Source organism: Leptodactylus fuscus, chromosome 5, assembly GCF_031893055.1.
Source record: "Leptodactylus fuscus isolate aLepFus1 chromosome 5, aLepFus1.hap2, whole genome shotgun sequence".
Taxonomy (NCBI): domain Eukaryota; kingdom Metazoa; phylum Chordata; class Amphibia; order Anura; family Leptodactylidae; genus Leptodactylus; species Leptodactylus fuscus.
Genome location: NC_134269.1, coordinates 51,598,388 through 51,620,547, shown reverse-complemented (window position 1 = coordinate 51,620,547; position 22,160 = coordinate 51,598,388). Strand labels below are relative to the sequence as shown.

The 22,160-nt window shown below is 41.5% G+C and overlaps 2 protein-coding genes across 3 annotated transcripts in view; both read right to left on the bottom strand.

Annotated features, from left to right (window-relative positions):
• The window catches only part of MEGF11 (multiple EGF like domains 11), a 324,148-nt gene that overhangs the window by 49,378 nt on the left and 252,610 nt on the right, over positions 1-22,160 (bottom strand). The gene's annotated exons all lie outside the window — the stretch shown is intronic.
• Positions 1-22,160, bottom strand: part of LOC142202847 (mitochondrial import receptor subunit TOM20 homolog) — a 331,267-nt gene that overhangs the window by 122,072 nt on the left and 187,035 nt on the right. The window lies entirely within an intron of this gene.

The window sequence follows — 22,160 nt, the reverse complement described above, 5'->3', positions numbered from 1 at the left end:
TTAGGCATCTGACTGAATTAACTTCCTTTCTTAAGTATTGTAATACCCTTGTATTTACAGCAAATCCTTCTTCCTTCTCTAACTGGCATGTTGCCAATTTTCTCAAGAGCATTGGATAAAAGTATCGCGGTCTGGTTAACGCTTTAGATTCCAAAGAGTAAAGTAGTAAAACAGTGAATCTTTTTCTCAATGCACTATGGGTTAACGCGTCTTCTAATTGATGAACCGTCTCCAGATATGGAGAGCCTTGGTGGCTCCTACTAGATGACAATCAAGAGCGGAGATCTTCTCACCAATTATTCCGCCAGACGCAGTCATTAACATTTTGAACCTGATTAGGAGAATGACCTGACGGAGGAAGCTGCTGAGGAGACACAAATACCCTCCTGTCAGCGAAAACACAAAGACCCAAAGAACGCACCGGATCAGAGCTGATAGCCTTAAAGGCAGATGTCCCCTCTGCTGCAGCTCCATCTCCACCTTAGGTGACCTTCTACTTATCTCAAATACCTACTCAGAAATTCCAATGACAAATTCTACCGCTACTCAGTTTCGTAGCCTCTTGTTATGTGAACTGGTAAATCTAGGCTCCAGGGATTTCACAATGTCTTAAGCAGGGTTCACACTAGTCCGACAGCTAGTGTCCGAAGCTAATGTCCGCAGAAGATTTTGCATCGGACACTAGCTGTGTCCATTCACAATTTGCATTGTTTTAAATGGGACACCATGTAGTGTCTTTCAGTGTCCGTGGGTGCCCTTGAGTGTCCATTTGCAAAGATGTCCGACTTTTCAATCAGACAGCAAAATCCTACATGTAGGATTTGTACTATTCGTAGGGTCGTACTCTATCCTCAGCACCCCAAATTACACCCCTGAATCCACATATGTGCATTGTTGTTATAGCACTGAGCAGCGGTATCATCAACATAACAGCAACATGTTCCACAAGTCATATATTGTATTAAAATCGGTTAATGAATAAAACCTTATGTTCATTGCACTGCTGAGGGTCATGGCCTACTGTACGTTCCTTGTTAGCACTGATCCGGTAACAGTGGATTTATTAGTATAAGGGAGAAGGCAAAGGTTAAATACATTAATATATTTTATTTAAAGTATGTTTTCCATGGCTCTTTGGCAATGCTGTAGCATTCAGCAACTAGGTTACAATACTCTCTGTAAATAGTCATTTTTCAGTGACTGCCAGGAACGATCCCAATACCAATGAGGTCCTACCAACATAAAGGGAGTCTATCAGCAGAACCCAGCCTATCAAGCACCAGCTCCATAGATAGATAGGTTAGGGTCACATGAATTAAATAGTGCTTGCAATGGTTTGAATGATCACATTTACATGGCAAAAAATAAAAAATCATGGTTTGTTCCAACACATTACCCCAGGTAAACAGGGATGTGCTGGCGATTACAGACGAAAATGTATCAGAGACAAATAATTGCTTTAGTAATTGTTCATTCTCTGTGCAAAGGTTAATGCAAACAGTCACCATTCAACATGTTATATCATTGATCAACGCTCATCCTCTCCTGCACCCGCCTATGTAATAGTAAATGGGATGTTACATATCACAAGTCACTTTCTTGTCGTCTATCTGCACTCATTCGGGCTTCTCACCTCTCCCTTTCTGCAGGGGCTCTGTTAACCAGAACTTCTATAATGGGTTAAACTTATGCGGTATGATATCTTATCATACTAGACAACAAAAACCAATGAAACGGCATTGGAAAACCATTACTTTTCATTGGTCTCTGTTGTCCTCTGTGACAAGACTTCCCGCTGCAGCAGTGTAACCTATTGTAGACGTTTGGGTTAACTCTGCTGTACCCTGTTTATAGTGAGTTCTGCCCTAGACCAATAAGTGAACGTAAATTTTGGAACTAACTTTTCGTGCAAGGAGAACTTAGAATTTTAGGTTGATTATCAATAAGTTAAGATAATCTTTTAATAGTCCCACCATGGGAAATTCAGTGTGTTACAGCAGCATGGATAATACAGTAATATGTTACAAGAAATACGATTGATTGATTGATACAGATACATCGGATCTAGATCCTACCACACCTGCAAGATGGAGTCTCCAGGATCCATGATCTCCTAACATCTACTTCTATTTTAGTGTGGCTCAGAAGTTATATGCCTGCTGTTCAGCATCACAGCCCGTATAGAAATTCTCTACATACATGCTTATATATGTATTATTAATATGTATCTCTTTATTAATCTATTATATTAATCATATGGGAAAGCTATTGCGCCTTTCATCTGGAGCTGTGAGGATAGTATCCCTCCAGTGTAATGCAGCCTTGTGATCGTCTCCTTACACCCCTCTAATCCCCTCTCTAATGAGGTGTGTGAGCTCTCAGGATTGCAGCTAATTACTCCCAAGGAGATCATTATCCAACCAAGGAACAGGGCAGTGTAGTAGCCATAACCATTCTGCGCCGGCTGTTCCATGCCCTCTTTACGTCAGTGCGAGAAGTGTAACAAGTTCCAGGACATGAACATTTGGGGAAAGTCACAGTGCAAGGACAAAGCACAGACAATCCGAAGTTTCCAATACTTTCTAGTTACATCAATAGACTATCCTTCTGGAAAAGCAGCATCTTTTTGTAATCCAAGGAACCACCCTTGTATCTGTAAAGTCCTTTGTACATTACATGCAGGAGATCCGCTCCCCATACTTAATTTTTGATCATAAAGAAGATCAGATCTCAGCATTAGGAAAAGGGGAAAAATTCTCTAACATTTCTATGGGGAATCTTTCCCTTGTGCAGAGTTCTGATCTTCTTTTTGATAAAGAAAGCCTGGTATTGGTCCTACGATGAATAATTTGTACTGGCTCACTTTATATTCAATATGGTGGATTTCATCCTACAAGCTACATGTAGCTCAAACTGCATACGTGGCTTCCTTGTTTTTCATGCTAGCACTACTACTATTACATGACAAGCATCTAATAACGTTGAAAGAGTTCAATACATTTGGAATTATACATGTCATACTCAAGTCTAATCCATATTGGTAACACCATCACCATCTTCTGTTACTTATACATTTCAAATAAAACAGTGGTCAATGACTAAAAAGGGATTTGCATCCTATGAGTTAAATATGGTATGGAGGTCATTTCAATGGAACCTGAGTGGCAGTGCCGTGCATGGTCACTATATAGTGTATAGAGCTGTCTGTATATAACAGATCGAGCAGAAGGCAGTGGACTGGTGGGGGTGACTGGTGTCGGACTACCACCGATCTGATATTGATAACCTATACAAAGGCTAGGACAACCCCTTTAAAAATGCTCATTCTCTCCTGCACCTTCCTATGTAATAGGACCTTCAATGTTACATATCACAAGTCACTTATTTTTCTGCCATCTGCATTCATTCTCACGTCTCCTTTTCTGGAGGGGCTCTTAACAAAGCTCCTGCAGTGTTAGTGAGCACCAGAGGTGTGTTATCTGATAACCCAAGGACCAATTACAGTATCCATTTCTAGTAGAAGGACTGTAGTTCTAAATATTGGTAATTCAACCTACCGAAAGCCTTGGCAGAATAAAATCAACTGTGTTGCACAGTGCTGAACAATATAAGACAAACAAAAATACTTTTGAGATATGGTGCATCACCTGGTAAAAATAAATAGTACATACTCTTTCTGTAATGAATGAAATTGTGTCAGCTCACTCACGTGTCCTTCGATATATGTGTCCGATGATGTTAAAGGTATATAGCCTTAATAGGATGCCTTGGGTAGAAGTTAGGAAGATGCACGGAAATTCAGCCTCTCAGCCCGAGGTACAAATATAGCCGTCCAAAATAGAATGATCCAGCATCAAATTCCTTCAAGAAAACTTAACTTTTATTGTGAGAGAACATTACATGTTCCATAAAAGTTCAATGAGACTTATCGATGGCAGAGTTGAAATACAAAAAACGTCTGGCTGACGCGTTTCGGGGCGTTAGCGCTGCCCCTTCCTCATAGCCTGAGGCTTGGCTATGAGGAAGGGGCAGCGCTAACGCCCCGAAACAGTGGACGCCATAGCAACCGGCATCGCCGCAATAGCAATGTATAGAATCTCCCGTAGATGGCAATACACTTGTATTGCCATCTATGGGACTTGTAATCAAATGATTGTTGATTCAAGTCCCCTGGGGGTGGGGCTAATAAAATAGTGAACAAAAAAAAGTTTTTAAAAAAATAAAATAAAATAAAAGTTCTAAATCACTCCTTTTCCTAGAATACATATAAGGTCGGGTTCACAGCACCCAATCTCCATTATGCAGGTTTCTGGATTCTGTCGGCATAAGGCGGTGAGCGCCTGTGAGCGTCTTCTGCTCTCCGCAGTGAAACCGTTTTTTTTTTAGCGGACACAAAGTTCTGCATGTCCGACTTTCTTTCCGGTTAAAAAAAAAACCAAAAACGTTTCACTGCGGGGAGCAGAAGACGCTCACCAGAGGACACTTTTCAAACCCACCTATTGAAAACTGCCTGACAGTTTCTGTCTCCTGCCCAGTTTCTCGGGCAGGAAACGGAAACCTGCATAATGGAGATCGGGCGCTGGTGTGAACCCGCCCTCAAAGTAGAAAATGACTGTGAAACACATACACATTAGGTATCCCTGTGTCTGAAAGTGCCCGGTCTACTGAATATAGGGGATCTGCAGTGCCGTCACCATCAGTATTTGCCTACATTAGAAAAAAGTAGCACCACTGGCTGGACTCCGTATTTTGCTTGGATTCTTGTGCCAACTCTCACCACTTAGAGAACAGATGATACACAGATGTAGCAGAGTTAACCAGTACATCTGCAGTTGGTTAAATTTATGCACCAAGATATCACACAAGACAACAATAACCAATAAGAAGTAATTGGAAAACCATTTTTTCAATAACTTTTCATTGATTTTGGTTACAGCTGCAGCAGTTTAACCAATTGTAGACATTTGGGTTAACTCTGCTACATCTGTAGATTTACCCTGTGTATACTAAGTGAATTTTCCTCTACACAGTAAGTAAATGTGAATTATGGAGCCTACTTTTTGTGCCAGGAGAACTTAGAACTTTTATGGATGAGTGCTTTGTCTAGACCAGTGATGGCGAACCTATGGCACAGGTGCCAGAGGTGGCACTTAGAGCCCCCTCTGTGGGCATCCATCTATGGCACAGATCATACTGTGTGGGAGCCACTGTGGAGCAAAATGTACTTTGTGGGGCCACTGTGGAGCGGATTGTACATTGTGGGGGCCACTGTAGAGCAGATTGTACTGAGTGGGGGTCTTTGTGGGGCAGATTGTACTAAGTGGAGGCCCTTCACTATTTATATCACACAGTATCGGTTTTATAGCAGACGTGATATTATTATAGATCATAATAACATTGCATGATCACTATAAAACAGATCTGTGTGATGTAAATAGTGAACATTAATTGTTCAAAATTATACCAAATGCAGTACAAAATTGTTTCTAGAATTGAAAGCTCTGTAAAGTCCCATTCACACGACCGTATTTTGCGGGTCCGTAATTGTCTGCACTTGTGGATCTGCACAGTATTGAGGTTAAATTGATGTGTTTGCACTTTGCAATAATTTAGTAAGTTTTGGGTTGCAGTTCGGGTTCGGTCTCTAAAGGGTTCACCATCACTGGTCTACACCCTTACATATACACTCACCGGCCACTTTATTAGGTACACCATGCTAGTAACGGGTTGGACCCCCTTTTGCCTTCAGAACTGCCTCAATTCTTCGTGGCATAGATTCAACAAGGTGCTGGAAGCATTCCTCAGAGATTTTGGTCCATATTGACATGATGGCATCACACAGTTGCCGCAGATTTGTCGGCTGCACATCCATGATGCGAATCTCCCGTTCCACCACATCCCAAAGATGCTCCTCTATTGGATTGAGATCTGGTGACTGTGGAGGCCATTGGAGTACAGTGAACTCATTGTCATGTTCAAGAAACCAGTCTGAGATGATTCCAGCTTTATGACATGGCGCATTATCCTGCTGAAAGTAGCCATCAGATGTTGGGTACATTGTGGTCATAAAGGGATGGACATGGTCAGCAACCATACTCAGGTAGGCTTTGGCGTTGCAACGATGCTCAATTGGTACCAAGGGGCCCAAAGAGTGCCAAGAAAATATTCCCCACACCATGACACCACCACCACCAGCCTGAACCGTTGATACAAGGCAGGATGGATCCATGCTTTCATGTTGTTGACGGCAAATTCTGACCCTACCATCCGAATGTCGCAGCAGAAATCGAGACTCATCAGACCAGGCAACGTTTTTCCAATCTTCAATTGTCCAATTTCGATGAGCTTGTGCAAATTGTAGCCTCAGTTTCATGTTCTTAGCTGAAAGGAGTGGCACCCGGTGTGGTCTTCTGCTGCTGTAGCCCATCTGCCTCAAAGTACGACGTACTGTGCGTTCAGAGATGCTCTTCTGGCTACCTTGGTTGTAACGGGTGGCTATTTGAGTCACTGTTGCCTTTCTATCAGCTCGAACCAGTCTGGCCATTCTCCTCTGACCTCTGGCATCAACAACGCATTTCCGCCCACAGAACTGCCGCTCACTGGATGTTTTTTCTTTTTCGGACCATTCTCTGTAAACCCTAGAGATGGTTGTGCGTGAAAATCCCAGTAGATCAGCAGTTTCTGAAATACTCAGACCAGCCCTTCTGGCACCAACAACCATGCCACGTTCAAAGGCACTCAAATCACCTTTCTTCCACATACTGATGCTCGGTTTGAACTGCAGGAGATTGTCTTGACCATGTCTACATGCCTAAATGCACTAAGTTGCCGCCATGTGATTGGCTGATTAGAAATTAAGTGTTTAACGAGCAGTTGGACAGGTGTACCTAATAAAGTGGCCGGTGAGTGTACATTTAAAAAAAAAACAAAAAAAAAACAGAGGTAAGTGACTAAAAAAGATTTGCATACAAAAGTTAAAGCTGTTGTCTAAGAGTTAGGCCTGGTTCACATCTGCATTTGGTATTTCGTTTGGGGAGTCCGCTTGGGAACCCCCCGAATGGAATACCGAACACATTAAAAAGCGGTGAGCAATGAAAGCACACAGACCCTATAGACTATAATGGGATCCATGTGTTTCCACATGGATCATGCGGAGAGAAAAGTGCTGCTTGAAGTACTGTTCTTTCCACATGATTTGTGCGGGCTCTGCATGGAAAACACATGGATCCAATTATAGTTTATGGGGTCTGTGTGCTTTCATTGCTCACCGCTTTTTAATGCGTTCGTTATTCCATTCGTGGGGGTCCCCAAGAAGACTCCCTGAACGGAATACTGAACATAGATGTGAACCAGACCTTAGGCTAGTTGCGGATGACCGTGTGCATTTTCCAATCACCAAACTAATAATTAGTCTTCTGGTTTTGGGAACGGTGTCTTTGGTGTGTCTTCAGGGTGCGTTCAGTATTTCTTTAGCATCAGTATAGTATGTCAGTGTGTCATTAGTGTGTGATCCTAGGTTGCGGATCCACCATAAACCCCCCCCCACAGGTGACATCTAATGATATTCCTAGCTTGTCAATGGAAACAGACAGCACACTGATGATGCACTGAGTACATACATGTGCCGTCCTATGTTTTTAGTCTCTCATAGGCTTCTATGGGCAAGTCCGTTCTGCAAAAACTGATGCGGTGCAGAATCACGGCTCACAGACTTATCGTGTGCATGTATCTATAGAAATGAATAGGTCAGTGTTCTATCTGTGAAAAACAAAGATAGCACACAGTTCTCGCCCATGGTCGTCAGCAAGGGGCCTTAGATAATGGTGGCATCATTTCAATGGAACCTGAATAGTAGTACTGCACATGACCATTACATAGTGTACAGAGCTGTCTGAAGTTAGAGCAAATACCAAATTCATTATCTATGTTTCTCTCATCTACAGATATTGACGTATTTCTATTCTGTTGTGATGTCCGGTTTTGTAAGAAACGCAGCCTTGGTTGCTATTGTTGAATTTGCTACTTTTATAAATTTTTCTGTTAACTTATTCATTAAAGGGATTATCCAGCTTTTCTAAACTGACGTCCTATCCATATGTTACCCAATGAAAAAACTAAATAAAAGCAGCTGTAATTTTTAACCATTAAGAGTAGAGGATCATAAGTTTTTTATTTCTATCCCTGCGCTGATGCTTCCTGCCATGGGATAAAAGTATAACTTGTACAAGCAAAATGGCAACCATAAGTCGGGCTGCTACCTTCAAATAAACAGGTTCAGTTCTGCCTTGGGAACAAAAATAAGATTGCAATAAGTTTAATACCAGAGCATAGAAGCTCATTGTGCCGCATAAGTTATCCTTAAAACTCTAAAGCAATCTGAATTTCACAGCACAAATCTGAAAACTCATTCCAATAATAGTAGTGGCTTCATGTGTCAGAGCACCAGGTATGGCAATAAAGCTATCTAAGACACTATGAGATCCCGGATATCATGTAATGACTGCAGAACTCCAATACGTTTCCTTGGCTGTAGAAGGATTAATAATCTTTCCAGTATTTCTTGCTTTTTGGTGTTTCAGCACAAGCCAAACCCCTGGAGGACGTATCAGAAACTCACGTTATAAATGATTCAGCTCAGATCAGAGAGTGTTTCAGAAACGCACTATTCTGTTCTAATACTAAATCTACAACGTATTGATTTTTTTCCCCTGTAAAAACAGATTGCTGACCCTATGGAGACATGCAGATGAGAGTGTTGACTTCTTCTAAGTCTTGGGTCATTTTCATTATTTGACAAGGTTGTAGCTTGTACGATAGTGAGCCGGCTGCATTGTTTAAAGTTTGGTTTCTATCTTTGTCTTTTGAGTTTGACTTTGTCAGAAGATGAATAAAAAAGATCCAAAGGATTATAATGATTGCAACAATTAGACAGCATCCGAACTAATGCAACAAGGTACAAGTCAATAAAAAAGACAACACAAAGTACAGAAACGGCAAGGTTCACATCCGCTCTGTAGTAAATTCTATCAAACATCATGTACATGCTATTTTGTCTGGGAGAATTACATAGATACGAGCTTTAGGCTGCTGCAGAAAAATACAGCATCACAGTTTCCTTATAGACTTATAAAATGGGGAGGCGAAAAATTAAAAATGTCTTCGTAAAGTAGTGTAAAAAACTTGTGAAAAATGCTTGTTTTGCTCCATTTCCACTATGCCGCTTTTCGTTACGTGTGGCCTTAGCCTTAACCCCTCTTTCACATCTGCATTTGGTAATCCATCCGGTGAGCCAAGCTTAGGCAAGCGGTGTGCAGTGAAAGCACATGGACCCCATAGACTATAATGGGGTACATGTGCTTTCCATACACTGCTCACATGAGTGATGTGGACATGAAAGTAGATCACAAAGTACTTTTCTGTCTGCAAGTTCCATGCAGACACCACGCGGACCCCATTATAGTCTATGGGGTCCATGTGATTTCACTGCACACCATTTGGCAATGCGTTTGGTATACCATTTGGGGGGGGTCCCCATGCAGTCTCCCCGGACGGATTACCAAACGCACATGTGAATGAGGGGTAAGAGAGATTTTCAGCCATTTGTCGCAGTTATTGGTTGGTTTCCTAGGTTTGTTTTAGTTTATAGATTTATTGCTTCCTTGCACACATGCAATAAAGCTATGAATCAGGTCTGTATATATATCTGTATATGGGGCAGAGTTAAACAGGAGGAGCCAGACATTGTGAAAGCTGAAGAAAATTTAGTCTCATAGAAGATCAGGAGACTACAGAACATACAGGCTGTGTGGCTGTAGAGTTTGAGTGAGCACAACGGGGGAATATGTTGTTCTGCCTCGGATGGGGGAGGGGGGGAGAACGGTTATACATTTCAGCAACATCCATTCAGCCATGTCTAACACACAAGCTGCTCAGACACTCTCACAAAACACAAGCCCTGTATTCAAAATTAGCAGATGTAGCAGAGCTGAGGCAGCGCGCTAGCAGTTTCTGTGCGTAACACAGGGGCAAGTAGTCTTCGGACTGTGCTGGGGGGGAAGGGTGAACTGCATCACATTTCACCAGCAGCCATTCAGCTGTGTCTAACACAGACGTTGATAGGACACTCAGACAACAGAACCCCTGTGATCCAAATTGATGTAGCCAAGCTCAGGCAGCGCGGTACCACAGCTTGCTCTGCTCCCCATACGGATGTGCATACAGCTGGGGCTGCTGCGCATATGCACAGATGTAGCAGAGCTGACACGTGAACACAGGCGGATCACTGCCAACCACATTTGGCTAATTATAAGCGGCTCATCGCCAACAACAACCCACAGACGAAGTCGTGGGCAGAAGCTAGTATTATATATACTGTGGTGGAGCCACTGAGGAAAGCATTGTACTGTGTGTGGGGGCCACTCGGCAGACCATTATACAATTTAGAAACTAAAAATTTTTGGGGATCCTAAATTGTTCAGGTTTTTTTTTACTCCCTGACTGGCACAGGATTTCACTTCCCCCTGCCATTCCCCCCTCCCCCAGATGACACCAGTCTTAATAAATTCCTCCCACTGTTATCACAGTCCCCAGTGGGGTTCCCAAACTAAACTCCCTATTGGTATATCATTGGAGTATAGGAATAAACCAGATTACACAGAGGAAGCCCACACAAAATATTTCATCAGATTGATACCCAGGCCGATGTGCCTATAATAGAAGAGTCACAAAATATATAAGATAAAACAGAAATTATTTATTTTTTTAAAATAAATAATATAAACGTTATCAGATATCGTCATCCTGGCAGACTTTACATCAGGATGCCGGTAAAGTATCAGATGACACAACCAGGGTGAAGACTGAATAGTTGGTGGTATTCATTCTAAGGTTTTCACATTGCAGCAAACCAGAATTGCCTTCCAGAATCCCGATGGCTGGGGGTCTTCTGCGGGGCTATTGGTGTTCCTCCTGGAACGTTTTGGGAACCTTCTGTTTGATGCCGAATCCATGGTTGGCCATGCCTCCTTTACTTGCCGTGTTGGTGTTGAATTTTCAGAAATATTTTCACTGCTGATCTTTTGCAGTTCTGTGGTTGATGATCTGAAACATTTGGGAAGCCACCATCTTCTTTGTGGCAAAACAGGATCTTGACATGGCCAGGCTTCCTTCACTTGACACTGTAGAGAAGTAGTCATTGTCTCAGAGATATTTTTGGTTATATTCTCTGACTGTATCACCTCCAAGTCATTTTCTTCCTCAGAGATTTTATCGACATCCAAGCCATTTTTGGGTGTTATTACACGGATGCTCTCTTTGTCTCTCATCTCCTTTCCTTCATCATCCACCTCTTCATCCTCCTCCTCCTCCTCCTCTGGTATTGTCTCCAAGGTGGGCCAGAATAAGACCTCACCATACTGATCAGGCCAGAAGGCTGGCTCTGCCTCCTCTACCATTTCTCTCCATAATTCGTCTGGAAACTCGTCAATGTCTTCCATACTGACTGCGCATAAAGTGCTCAGAAACACAAGCAACTCGCTACCATCAACTGTAACCCTCAAAGGAATATCAGTGCAGCAACTCCTTATATATCCTGCGTGATGTCATAAGGTTCTACCATAGCTAACACTAGGGAACATTCCGTGGTAGCTGCAGTGTTTGTTTTTTTTTAAAATACTCTATATCTTTATTAAATCAATAACGTAACACGACAATACGTCAGTTACATAATATGGAGTAAACATAATGAGGATGTAGCAGGGGTCCAGATGGCAACTATGTCACACACGGCCATGTGGAGGTTGCTGCATGTGTAGACCTGTGGCCTAAAGCTGGAGATACATTGAAAACAATGGTGAAGGTGGAAGATTTCAGATTCTTCCTCCATCATTCGGGCTACTGTTAGTTTCCTATAAACCTTAGAACTGCTCATGGCCTTGCTGCATATTGGAAATTTCCACTGGTCAGACACACAGTTTGTAGCTAGTTATATTGGACATATCAATTACCTGTCTGTTGCCAAATTTAGAAGTGATCAATGGGCATGTGTAGTCGTCTCCTTATTTAGCAGATAAGTAGTAGATAAAAGGATATTATTCTATGGAAATAACATTTAGTGTAACTTATATTTAAAGGAAAGCCTACCTGTATATCACTGAAATCAATGTAAAGTGGCCTATGTGTGTAGTATACCGCTGATGTTCCTGCTAGCAGGTTTCTTGTACTCTCCATAAAATAACCATACAAACTTTGACCCTCTCCAAATAGTTTACAGACACAGAGAATGGTACAGCTAGTTGTCAATTTATTCATAAATAGATAACATATACATACGTAACACATAATGTAGGACCCGCACAGATCAGCATTTCCAGTAGCATTTGGGCACAAAAAGCTATAGCAGTGGATGGGGAGCACGTGCAGGCTGCTCCTATTCCAGTACTAGGAGAAGCATACCGTAGTAGTCCCTACCACTGTATAGCGGTGATTCTGGGCATGTTCAACGTCACCTCTATTACTTGAAAAGAGGCAAGCTGCAAACGATCCCTGTCCACTACTATGGCTTCCAGCGCCTGGAGGCTATGTTGGAAAAGCTGATCTGTGTGGGGGCCATGTGTGGGATCTCCATAGATCTCCAATGACCTTTCATCAGAATTTAAAATAATTTAAAATCAAATTGGAGCCAGACAACCCTTTCAAGCTAGGGCTACACAGAGATTTTGGCCACAATTACCATTACTTGGCCAAAAATCCCTGTGTTGACCAGCATTTCCTAATGTTAGTGAATGGAGTTGTACTGTGATCCCGAGGGAGACGCTATTTCTAGTTGCACCTTTGGGGTCACAATGCAATTCCATTCCATTCAATAACATTACTGAAGGAGTTACATTGATCTTTAGTTGCAGCCAAAATCGCGACATAGCCTTAGCTGTAAGGGACTGTCCACACCACAATTTGTATCTTTACTAAGTTTTCCATAGAAGCAATAATATCTGAATATCTAAAAAAAGGTATTTAGATGTATCCCACAGAGAATACATTTACTGAAAATACATTTACTTTAATAAAGCAAATGGAAACCAAAAGGTTAGAAAGCTTCACTGAGATTACAATATGGATGACTTATAGGATAGGTCAACAATATCAGATTGATAGTGGTCTGACACATGGCACCCCTGACAATTACCTCGTGCCTGGCTCTTCGTCTCAGACATCACAGTTACTGGTCACATGACCATGTTGTAGCTTATTCCCATACAAACAAATGCAACTGTGCTACAATACCAAGCACAGCGAATATACATTATATGGTAAGGGGCTTGGTATACAGAGAAGAGGGCTCAGCACTTATTCATACACTGCAGCCTCTTCAAACAGCTGGTCAATGGGGTACTGGGTGGTGGTAACCCATCTGTTCTGATATTGATGACAGATCCTAAAGATCATCAACTCTGTTTTTCTGCGACTGTGTAACATTTTTTGGCGCACACAAAAGCAAGGTATAAACAACATATCCTTTTCTTGGAAGGCCATGATGGCGAACCTATGGCACAGGGGCCAGAAGTGGCACTCAGAACCCTCTCTGTGAGCACCCATCTATGGAACAGATTGTACTGTGTGGTGGCCACTGTGGAGCAGATTATACTGTGTGGGAGCCACTGTGAAGCAGATTGTACTGTGTGGGGGTCACTGTGGAGCAGATTGTACTGTGTGGGGGCCACTGTGGAGCAGATTGTACTGTGTGGGGGCCACTGTGGAGCAGATTGTACTGTGTGGGGGCCACTGTGGAGCTGATTGTACTGTGTGGGGGCCACTGTGAAGCAGATTGCACTGTTTGGGGGCCACTGTGGAGCAGATTGTACTGTGTGGGGGTCACTGTGGAGCAGATTGTACTGTGTGGGGGTCACTGTGGAGCAGATTGTACTGTGTGGGGGCCACTGTGGAGCAGATTGCACTGTGTGGGGGCCATTGTGAAGCAGATTGTACTGTGTGGGGGTCACTGTGGAGCAGATTGTACTGTGTGGGGGTCACTGTGGAGCACATTGTACTGTGTGGGGGCCACTGTGAAGCAGATTATACTGTGTGGTGGCCACTGTGGAGCAGATTGCACTGTGCGGGGGCCACTGTGGAGAAGATTAGACTGTGTGGGGGTCAAAGCGGAACAGATTGTACTGTATGGGGGTCACTGCGGAACAGATTGGACTGAGTGGGGACCCTTTACTATTTAAATCGCACAGTATCTGTTTTATAGCAGACATGTGATATTATTACAAGTCATAACATTGCACGGTCCTATAAAACAAATCTGTACAATGTAAATAGTGAACATTAATTGTTCAAAATTATACGAAATGCAGCACAAAGTTGTTTGTATATTCGAAAGCTCTGTCATGCCCCATTCACACGACCATATTTTACAGGTCCATAATTGCCTGAAGTTGTGGATCCGCACAGTATTAAGGTTAAATTGCCGTGTTGACACTTTGTGACAATTTAGTGGGTTTTGGTTGTAGTTTGGGTACTCAGTCTCTAAATGGTTCGCCATCACTGGCCTAGGGGATAGACAATTCATGATGTGAACAACTCCTAATAGGTGATCCTACAAACTGGCATCACTACAAAAATGTAACTGCAATACGTTATTGTGTGTAGATGGAATTATGGAAGACTGATCTGACACTTCAGATCTCACCTAAAAATTTGGTGGCATTCACCCAAGGCAAAGGTTGTCATCTCAACTGCTTCATGTAAATCATACATATTGTGACAGACTATAATACTAATGGATCTTACTATCAAAGATCTCAAATATTGAAATAAGACATTAAATATATACATTATACATAAAGCTAATGATGTGCAAAGTGAGCAGGGGTCTGACCTTGTACCCCCGAGGCCTTACTCTTCCTATATATTCAGGCCTGCCGCCAGAAACAGAGGACATCTTTGAAGGCAACATGAGGACATTACATGGCTGGCTAGACTTTCATTCTTAGGACGCTAAGGTTTATTTCTTCCCTGCATTTCAAGTGAGATGTAGATCTTATTTCCTGCCTTGTATTATTGTTTGTAAGATAATACAATTTTATAATGTACATTGAAAATTAGATTGTAAAATGATGCGGTCAGCAGAACTAAACTTTCCACATTTAAAGAGCTATTTCAGTAGACTATAAAACTTGCATATATATGCACAATATAGGACTCTAGCTGTATTACAAAATGATAACATTTTCAGATTCCTTTGGTTATTTTGCCCTGCCTTTACACCCAAAGAGAAGAAAGAAGATCGGTTACTGTAAGCAGAAGCAACGTTCATCATCTCCTACCTCTCCATGACCGGAGAGTACCCTGCATTCATAGGGATACATGGAGCCCAATACTAGTGGTTGTATTTGCATTAGGATTATATCTGAATTATAACAGATCATGTGTTCCATTACAAGTATGCTTATTCTGTGCTTAGGAGTCCAGTGGGTGGTTCTGTTTAGTGAATAACTCCGCCCACTTGGACAATTTTATTTTTTAAATATTGGTAATGATTATATTAATGGTTACAGGTGTAATATTTATCTAAATGCATATATATATATATATATATATATATATATATATATATATATATATATAGGAAAGTACATCAGAAATGAATATTGTGTATTCTTGGATTTAAGACTCTGCGTTTCCTTCAAGGCACATCCATAGGGGCGTTTTCCATACTACCAATTTGTAATACTTTCACCAGCAAGAATTCGCTTTCCAGCAAACAGTAATAATAAAACTCTCATAAATAATATGATAGATGTTTTGTTTCCAGTGCACAAGATCTATGGCAGTGTCTTTGCTCTTGCTTTAGTAGGAGTAGTTTAGAAGGAGTCTCAGGAGTCTGATTTCTCTAAAAGCCATATTTCTGTATCTGTAACACTGCTGGGGCTTTAATAGGCGCAGAAACCTATATCTGTGGCCATAAAACAATGAAGCAATGCAGAGATAAAAATATTTTCATGGATATGCAGATCAGCCTGCCAGGGTATCGGGGCGGAGTGGATTAGCCAGATTTGCCAAAAGACAGCCATGATATGCAAAGGCCAACATGTCAGTAATGGCAGGAGTTGGGTGGTGATTCAAGAAGAGAACCAGAACACTTGCAGGTGTCTGTATGCAAAACTGGTAAATCAGGTCCGCCCCTGATGCACTTGCAGGCTCATTTGCATTTCCATTTAAAGAGAAGTATCTCTGGATTCTTTCATCAGATTGTAGCCACAAAGGAATGTTTCTGCTCCTTTTAAAGGTCCCTACATAGCACTATGGTGTCAGAGAAAATTTGAGTTTGACAGGCTCCCTTTAAGAGTTTGGTACACCTACGACCAGGGGGCCCCATGTGGCATGAAAAAAAGGCAAAGTTTTACAGTCACAGCAAAGTGGATGGGATTCTAGTGAATCCCATCCACACCTTGTGAAAAAATATGCACTGTGGACACGCGGCGCTTTCCAAAATCGTTGCGGTTTTGGAAATCGCAGCATGTCAATTAAAAAACGCCGACGGTTTCCCTATAGGAATAATTGGAGCAGAAAGTCCACAGATGAGAAAATCCCTGTATGGAGTATTCTGAAGCCTTTATTATAAAGAATGTCCTGGAAGAAGTATGCTAAGTCAGTGTCATAGAAAATGAATGGCTTCTTCTAGATACTGGCTCGGATAATCACATGACTTTGGCATTACATAAACTCTTGCCAACATCAGCAGCTAATATAAAAGACGCCGAGGTTTTATGACATAGAACAGAAGGGCACAGTTTTATACATCATTTCCTTAACCATAGGTGATGTATAATAATGTATGCGCCGCAATTAGGCTTTTATTCAGACAGTACTATTAATACCTCGCTGCTACTGAAGAGCCTACATGAAGGTTAAACTAAGAAAGATCATATATTCCCTCCTCTCCAGTAAAAACACAAGCATTAAACAAGCCTTAAATTGTTAAAGTAACTGCACTGCTCAATAACCAGCGCCATAAGTCTCTATTGGCCCTCGGACCAGTGACCCAGCCGGCTGCAGCACGGTAGTCTAATGAAGATATACACATACACATTCTCAGAGCCGGCTGTTGTATGAGTGATCAGGCACAATGTAACGGAACAGTGCCCACGGTATATTCAACCCTGCGGCCTCTCCACTGGGGCCAAACCTGGAGTAAGAGGGTCATACACATGACAGGAGCCATTTATCACACAAAGTACTGGCCAATATTATTCCGCCCACTACTTAGAGGTGGGTTGGCAGTTTCTTCCCATATATAAGACTACCAGATGTTCACTAGTTTATAGGATATATGGTACATCTTGTCTACCATTTTGCTTGGGTGGCACTGAAGCCTAAATCATTGTGGTGCAGTGTTCACTATGTAATATGTATTGCCAATACTGCTGATGTGACAGCCCACGCGTTTCTTGTGCTGTTCTCCTCATATTTATTAGTTAAATGTCCTGTATTACTAATTCCTTCTCATGTTATTTCAATGCATTGTTGTTGCTGCTGTCTGCTGGCCAGAATTTGCATGCTGCACGCCCTTGTTCTTGTTAATAAAGTTTTTTCTCTCTGGGCGTGGTTTTTGGCAAAGCCCTGGTCCATGTCACTCCCTGCAGCCATTTTAGTTTTTCATAGCTGTGTGACAGGACTTGCTTATACTTGGGCTTGTGAAGGCATCAGTTTTTGACCAGCAGTTAGCCTCAGGAAAGACACCAACAGGACTGCATTTAATACCACTACTATCAAGGCTATTACAGTATCGTGTTATCGTTTGTCGCTGTTCTTGGGTCAAATAAACCCACGTTGGTTCATCATATCATCGTGTCTACGCTTGAATCCATCTATCCTGAGCTCCTGCCGGTCCGGTCTGCTCCAGTGCTTGGATACGAAGGTAGGAGAGTCACACGGCCACTATAAGTTACACCTTCAATCGCCTTCATGTGGGGACAGAACATTTCTTACTACTGGCCATTGGACTTAAAGGTCTTTTAATACCACCTAACTCCTGAGTCAGTTACCTGTGTCTGAAGAGATGGGCAACCTGCGAGACGTAATATACCTGTACCATTTTTCTACACTTGCCTAAAACTTCTGCACACTACCATATGTGTTCTGTGTGATAAATTTATCATATCCTCCATCACTGCTATTAACTCTTACACTGCCGAAGAAAGAGGTACTTTGTTTTTTTGTGCTCCTTTGCAGAGTAGAAATGCAACGTTCTCATTCATATTTCAGCTTAAAGCTCATTCACACAACAGGATTCAATAGCCATGAGCTAGCCATTATATTAACAGCCAGTGCACAGTCCCATAGATAGTAATGGATAATTTCACACGACCATTGCTTTACAGGCCCATGTGACCAATCCAGTAGAAAATAGAACACGCCATTTCTCAGGGCGATTTCATGGATCCTTTAATAGACTCCAGTTTATGAAGGATCCGTGAAAATGCGTTACCCTCGGGTGTACACTTGGCAGTGGAAAAAGTACTTTTCCACGGCTGAGTACACGGCACATTTGTCCGAATATGTACTTAATCCTAGATGAGGCAGTGACAGTGGCTTTCCATATGTTCATGGCATCATTACTTGCTGCAGAGTCTTAAAGGGGATGCACCAGGCCTTTCACATACGTCACACCTGCTTGTAACCACTATGGCTATTCGAGAGCTACATAGGGTTGCCACAAATCATACTTATATCTCTAACATTGTCACCTATTCTGGGTCTGGAGCAATGATGGTAGTATTGCCACCTTTCCTATGACACCATTTCATATCATTACATGTATGTGACCCTCACAACCTCTCAGATGACATCATCAACAGTGATGTCATCACCTCCGTGACCTTATCACATCAATTAAACCACTAACCCTAACCGATATAACATCTACAGAACCTGTAGACCTTGGAAGTGGTTTGTGCACAGTAGACCTAGTAGTTTATTTTCAACAAGGCAATAACCCAAAATGCACTTCAATGCTATGTACATAATGGAAGTGATGGCTGCCCCATTACATGACACGGTCACTGCAGTCACCCCACTTACATCCAATAGAGTTGGCTTTGCATAATTTGCACCAGAGCGTAGCCATAAAACAGCTTATATATAATATATCATTACCTCTGCCTGGTTTAGCATGATCTACGAACAAGAGTAATGCAATGATAATGTGATGGAGCAGAAAAAGCGATTCTGCAAAATTCAGTAGAGATATGATAGCAGAGGTATTATATATCAGTATACCATAAAGATATAGCAGGAGATAGTATAGCAGAATATAATGATCGTCTGTGAGCTACACCTCTGCTTACTGGCAGAACTTTTAAGATCTCACAGGTCTGTATTGGCTTCTTGTTCAGCCTTCGCATGGAAGGTGTCTGACAGTACTCGCAGATCCCAGGAGTTCATGTTCAACATCATGTCTGCTCAGGCAGTCTGGTATCTGTACACGGACTGAGAGCTGTCACACATCAATGCACTGCAATGTGTGCAATGTGCACAGATGCGTTTTATATATTTAATCCATATTTATATAAAATACTGATGAAACAGAATACTAAATAGCCAATGAAACATGGGTAGTATGCCGCCATGTATTGTACAGCAGGGCACAGGAGACAGCTGTTCCCTCTGCACCAGCCAGTGTCCTGCATAGGATAAAGCAATACAAAATTCATATAGACTTTCAAATGTGGAAATGGCTGATATTTACTGTATGCATAGAACAGAAATATGGGTACTGTACATGAGACTGTGCAAATATCCATACTGTACACAACTCTGTACAAATATGCATACTATACACGAGACTGTAAACATATGCATACTATACACGAGACTGTAAACATATGCATACTATACACGACACTGTACAAATATGCATACTGTACACAACACTGTACAAATATGCATACAATACACGAGACTGTAAACATATGCATACTATACACGACACTGTACAAATATGCATACTGTACACAACACTGTACAAATATGCATACAATACACGAGACTGTAAACATATGCATACTATACACGACACTGTACAAATATGCATACTGTACACAACACTGTACAAATATGCATACAATACACGAGACTGTAAACATATGCATACTATACACGACACTGTACAAATATGCATACTGTACACAACACTGTACAAATATGCATACAATACACGAGACTGTAAACATATGCATACTATACACGAGACTGTAAACATATGTATACTGTACACAAGACTGTAAACATGCATACTGTACACGAGACTGTAAACATATGCATACTATACACGAGACTACAAATATGCATACTATACACAAGACTATAAACATATGTATACTGTACACGAGACTGTAAACTTATGCATACTATACACAAGACTGTACAATACGAGACTGTACAAATATGCGTATGGTACATGTGACTGTACAAATATACATACTATACATGAGACTACAAATATGCGTACTGTACATGAGACTGTACAAATATATTTATTGTACATAAGACTGTACAAATATACATACTGTATATGAGAGTGTAATATGTTGTATTTGTGATCTCTTATGTCATCTGCCTGCAGATGTAAATTTCAGGAACATTTATGAGCTTCAGTTTGTAAAGTGCTGCAGAATATGTTGGCGTTCTATAAATAAAATGTATTATTATTATGAGTATGAAAACTTTGCTTTTGTGCTTGCAGGACTTCTCTCCGCATGTTTCTTGTGAAAACCGAGCGGAAACCACACGGACCCCACTATAGTCATGGGTTTCCCAGGTAATCGCTTTTTTATGCTAATAGGATTCCATTCGGAGGTCCCTAAGAGGAGTCCTCAAATGGAAACCTGAAAGCAGATGTGAACCGGGCCTAAGTCCTTTTTGATCTTGTCATCGGTTACTGTTTCAGGGTAGGCTATTCCTCAGATTCAAGCGATAGGCAAGGGAGACAGTAAAATTGCATTTTCTGAAAGATATACAAATCTAACTGAGCACCATGTATTGTTTGAAGGAGCGAGAGTGAACAGAGTATTTCAATTCCCTTTCTCTTCTCTATAATATGAAGAAGTTATTGACAGGTATCAGAATGTAACACGACAGACTATAAAAATATCTCAAGTGATTCTAAGTTTCTCATCATCCCTGTAATGCCTGCAGCTTTTGTTGGAAATTTTCAATGCAGTATTGCTGATCCCATTTCCTCATATTGTGTACAGCATTGGCTGAGGGTCAATGTGTATTTAGTAGCTTCGAGGATAGACTCACATCTATGAATCATTAACTAGAAAACACTGACCCCTATAATGTCCCCATATTCTGGATATACGGTAATTATTACATAGTTACATAAGTCCCCTTCCCCGGTATAATGTACATTATAGACAATGCTATCTCACCAAGGACTTGGCCTGTACAATATGATATTTCATCCTTCAACTAGATTGCATCTTACAATGTGTGTATATATTGTGAGGAGGTGACAGGCAGAGTACTGGAGTCACGGTATATCTCCCCCTGATTCCTGACATATGTGAGGTTCAGGGCGGATCTTGAATAAGATTAAGTCCCAGATGTGGGTCTCAGGCTAGTTACTGGGCCATAAAAGGCTGCAGAGTCTGCACTTCAGGGCAGATCCTGGGAGTGAGAGGAGGCGCCTGGGTCTGTCCTGACACTGTGAGTCTGCTGAGATGTTATTGTACTCTCTTTGTTGAGTTGCTTGGCTGGTAGTAAGCCACCCTTACAGTTAGTACTTATTGTTTTGTTAATACTCAGATGAGCAGGGTTTTGTTGCTCATTTTTTGCCTGAACTTAAGACTGTATTTTATTTTGCTGATCTTTGTGCCTGAAGTGAAGGCTTATTTATTTTGCTGTTTTTTTTCTGAATAAATCCGTTTGCACCAGATTTTGTGTCCCTGTCTCTGACTGGTTTGGTCTGCACCATTGCTGCTACTAAGCCTCCTTCCCCATAATATATACAACAAAACATTTCACATCATGATTCCTCAAGTTCAAAATTTTCTGTACAGGTAGAAAAAAAAATGAGGTGAAAAGTGATATTCGGCCATACCGCTAAAGTGATTCTTCTATTGTTCAATGTGGACACAGTGAACGTATAGATT